General features: G+C 27.5%; 1 long non-coding RNA gene across 1 annotated transcript; it reads left to right on the forward strand.

Moving 5' to 3' along the window:
* Window positions 1-3499: 3499 nt before the first annotated feature.
* Window positions 3500-4041, forward strand: LOC135127982 (uncharacterized). Its single transcript, XR_010280312.1, has 3 exons — window positions 3500-3583; window positions 3721-3914; window positions 3964-4041. It is a non-coding gene; the product is annotated as an uncharacterized LOC135127982 (long non-coding RNA).
* The last annotated feature ends 976 nt before the right edge of the window (window positions 4042-5017 follow it).

The raw sequence follows: 5017 nt of genomic DNA on the forward strand, positions 1-5017 counted from the left end.
AGAAAGCAAAAAAATAAATTGAAAATCGAAAAATTGAAGAAACGAGAAACTGAAAAAATTAAAATTGAAAAACTAAAAAATAAAATCGAGACACTGAAAAATCGAATACTTAAGTGAAAAAATAACGAAAATAAAAACAGCAAAATCGCAAAATATAAAAATTGAAAAAAATAAAATTTGGAAAATGAAAATTTTACACTTGAAAATTTGCAAATCGAAAACCTGAAGACATTAAAAAACGAAAAATTGAAGAATTAAAACTGAAAAATTTAGGAATGAAAACTCGAAAAGTCGCATGTCTTAAAAATGAGAAAGCAAAAAAAATGAAAAATTGAAGAAACGAGAAATTGAAAAAATAAAAAATAAAATTGAAATACTGAAAAATCGAATAAGTGAAAAAATAACGACAATAAAAAACCGAAAACCTGCAAAATATAAAAATTGAAAAACTCAAAATTTGGAAAATTGAAAATTTTAAGCTTGAAAAATTATAAATCGAAAAACTGGAGGAAATAAAAAATGAAAAATTGAAAACTTAAAACTGAAAAATTTAGGAATGAAAACTCGAAAAAGTCGCATGTCTTAAAAATGAGAAAGCAAAAAAAAATGAAAAATTGGAAATCTAAAAATTGAAGAAACGAGAAACTGAATAAACTGAAATTGAAAAAACAGAAAAATAAAATAGAAACAATGAAAAATCGAATAAGTGAAAAAATAACGAAAATAAACCCAAAACCTGCAAAATATAAAAATTGAAAAAATCAAAAGTTGAAAAATTGAAAATTTTAAACTTGAAAAATTGTAAATCAAAAAACTAAAGAAAAAAATTAAAAATTGTAGAATTAAAATTGAAAAATTTAGAAATGAAAACTCGAAGAGTCGCATATCTTAAAAATGCGAAAACAAAAAAAAACTTAAAAAATAAAAATCGAAAAATTGAAGAAACGGGAAACTGAAAACATTAAAATTGAAACAACAAAAAATAAAAACGAAACACTGAAATATAGAATAAATGAAAAAATAACGAAAATAAAAAACCGAAAAATTACAAAATATAAAAATTGAAAATATCGAAAGTTGGAAAATTGTAAATTTTAAATTCGAAAAATTAGAAATCGAAAAACAGAAGAAAAAAAATGAAAAATTGAAAAGTTAAAATTGAAAAATTTAGAAATGAAAACTCGAAAAGTCGCATATCTTAAAATAAGAAAGTAAAAAAATGAATTGAAAATGGAAAAATTGAAGAAACGAGAAACTGAAAAAATTAAAATTGCATAACCAAAAAATAAAATCGAGACACTGAAAAATCGAATACTTAAGTGAAAAAATAACGAAAATAAAAACCGCAAAATTGCAAAATATAAAAATTAAAAAAAATCAAAATTTCGAAAATTGAATATTTTACACTTGAAAAATTGCAAATCGAAAACCTGGAGAAATTAAAAAACGAAAAATTGAAGAATTAAAACTGAAAAATTTAGGAATGAAAACTCGAAAAGTCGCATATCTTAAAAATGAAAAAGCAAAAAATAAAATAAAAATTGAAAATCGAAAAATTGAAATTGAACAAACAAAAAAATACAATAGAAACAATGAAAAATCGAATAAGTGAAAAAATAACGAAAATAAAAAACCGAAAACCTGCAAAATATAAAAATTGAAAAAATCAAAATTTGGAAAATTGAAAATTTTAAGCTTGAAGAATTGCAAATCGAAAACCTGGAGAAAATAAAAAATGAAAAATTGAAGAATTAAAACTGAAAAATTTAGAAATGAAAACTCGAAGAGTCGCATATCTTAAAAATGAAAAAACAAAATAAAAATGAAAAATAGCAAATCGAAAAATCGAATAAACGAGAAACTGAAAAAATTAAAATTGAAAAAGCAAAAAAAATAAAAACGAAACACTGAAAAATCGAATAAGTTAAAACAATAACGAAAATAAAAAACCCAAAAATTGCAAAATATAAAAATTGAAAAAATCGAAAGTTGGAAAATAGGAAATTTTAAACTTGAAAAATTACAAATCAAAAACCTGGAGAAAAAAAAATGAATAATTGAAGAATCAAAACTGAAAAATTTAGAAATGAAAACTCGAAAGCAAAAATAAATGAAAAATCGAAAATCAAAAAATTGAAGAAAGGACAAACTGAAAAAATTAACATTGAAAAAACAAACAATAAAATCGAAACACTGAAAAATGGACTAAGTGAAAAAATAACGCAAATAAAAAAAATCCAAATTTAAAAATTGAAACAATCAATAGTTGGAAAACTGAAAATTTTATACTTGAAAAATGGCAAATCGAAAAACTGAAGAAAAAAAAATTAAAAATTGAAAAAACGACAAACACAGAAAAATCGAATAAGTGAAAAAATAAGGAAAATAAGAAACCGAAAAAATGCAAAATTTAAGAATTGAAAAAATCAAAAGTTGGAAAATTGAAAATTTTAAACTTGAAAAATTGCAAATCGAAAAACTGAAGAAAAAAATGAAAAATTGAACAATTAAAACTGAAAAATTTAGAAATGAAAATTCGAAGAGTCGAGTCTTAAAAAAAAAAAAAAACAAAAAAAAATGAAAAATCGAATATCGAAAAATTAAAGAAACGAGAAACTGAAAAAATCACAATTGAAAAAACAAAAAAATAAAAACGAAACACCGAAAAATCGAATACGTGAAAAAATAACAAAAACGTGCAGAGCGAAAAACTGAAGAAAAAAATGAAAAAATGAAGAATTGAAAAATTCAAGCAAAAAATCGAGGGGAGAGAAACTCTGTTGAAATAATCTTCGACCAATTTTTTCTGTGATAAAATAATATTAATGTAGATGTATTGTACATCAAACTGCAGCTTTTTTCATATTGTAAGTCCCTGAAAACAATTAGATCAACCAAAAGAATGTGACAGAGAAATATCGTAAAAAGGCACCATTATCTTTTGTTTTCTCTCTTTTTTGTGTGTGTTAAACATCATCGAATCGCCCAAAAATCGTCACACTAACAAAGTAACACACTTTAAATGCCCCTGTCATATTAAATATTTGTTAGTGGTACAACTTATTTAAATAATAATGTCTTTATTAAAATCAAAATACGTCATAAATTAATTCAGAATACATCTACTGATTTTAACTATTATTAATAGTGGAAAATTAGTGATACAGTCCTTGGCAGAGTGTTTGAAACACGGAATTCAATTCTAGATGAATATGATTTGTTGACAATTTTAAACACTATAAATATCTAAAGAGAATTTTATAATTTCTTAAAATTATAGATGATAATGCCTACATGGTTCGCGAAACACGTCGACAATTTTTCTAATTTCGTATTTTCAGTGTTATAGAGGAATAAACCTATAACGAGTTAATGAGGTAGAATGTAACATCGGAACCATAAGTAAAAAAAAAACGAAACGTACCTATAATACGCTCTATTAGTGATGACGTAGATGACGCCATTTTTGTTGAGAGTGGTCAGTGCGTGAAGCTAAACAAACCTTTTCCACCATTTGGATTCAAGTTGATTTTTAAATTTTGTCGTTTTCTTGTGTTATTTGATAGTTTTTATAGTAGTATAAGTAAGTATTGTAGTTGTAGTGGATTACTGCTTAGTGTAAGACTTTGTTGAAGAAATTATTTTATAGCAAATTAGCGTATATACTTAAGTAATACATTGCTTAATTTTTGTCCCTGTAAATGATTATCATATTTTCAGTGCCTGAACAACATGTCATAAAGTTTCATCACATAGCCTTGTTTTTCATTGATGCCACTAGATTCCTTAAAAGAGGTGAAAATGGTTACAGCAGTGGGCATGTACAAAAATTTTTATGTGACGGAACTGTGAAACCAATGTTGATAAAGGGGGAGGTTAAAGCCAGCATGAAAGCAAACAATTATAACGTTGAGGTATGTTGGGAGTTATGCAGTTACGAGTTTTTAATTACATTTTTTTTAGGTTTCCTTTGATCTAGATGAAGGAGTTAAGGAGGCGTCATGTACTTGCCCAAGAGGAAAGGTCCTTTGCCACCATATGGCGGCTTTATTATACCATGCTCACTACCATGTGAGCACCACTGATGTGGAATGTCAGTGGAGTGCTCCACGCGTAAAAGGTGGTAATGGGAGTGGTAAAATTAAAGGATATTTATCCAGCAAAGCAAAGTTATAAAGCTGGTCAGAGAAAGGCAACCGACGCAGAAATTGCAGAATTTCGGAAACAATTAGGCGCAACAAATATTGTGGGATTTTCTTGGCTGTTGCGTCCTGAAGCCACTCAAGAGGCGTCCATGTTAATCCCAGATATTGAAGAAATTTTGCATTCACCCCAATACATATCGGCCGAAGACAAGGATGATTTTGTAATCAAAACAAGTAAAATAACCAAAGAAATAATTTCCCAAATTGTAAATTTGACAAAAGGGCAACATGTCAATGAAAACTGGCACATTGCCAGAAAGCATCGTCTAACAGCTAGCAGATTTGGTATGGTGCTGTCAGCAATTAAAAGGAATAAATTCCCTCCGTCGCTGTTTAAGAGTCTGGCGGAAGGTTACAACTTGGATCGGGTTGCGGCTGTACAGTGGGGCAAAGAACATGAAAAGACAGCTCTGCAAGCATTCAGGGAAGCTGTCGTTGCAGAAGTGGAACCAACTGGCTTTTGGTTAGATAGATCAGGATTTTTAGGGGCCAGTCCTGATGGATTAGTTGGATCTGATGCAGTGGTGGAAATAAAATGTCCGTACAAATATCGAGATGCCCTTTCCTTCAAGGAACTGGATAAAAAATACTTCTGTTGGTATGAAGGAGAAGACTTGATAATTAACCAAGAACATAACTATTACCATCAGGTGCAGGGCCAGTTATATCTATCAGGTCGAAATGTCTGCCACTTTGTAGTGTGGAGATTAAAAAACACACTAATTTTCCAAATAGAAAAAGATATGGAGTGGGGAAAAAATTTGGAAACTTTAAAAAACTTTTATATTTCAAAGTATCTTCCATATATTTTA

This window comes from Zophobas morio, unplaced genomic scaffold (assembly GCF_036711695.1).
Source record: "Zophobas morio isolate AGI-343-1 ecotype UQ-CSIRO unplaced genomic scaffold, CSIRO_AGI_Zmor_V1 ptg000012l, whole genome shotgun sequence".
NCBI classification, from domain to species: Eukaryota; Metazoa; Arthropoda; class Insecta; order Coleoptera; family Tenebrionidae; genus Zophobas; species Zophobas morio.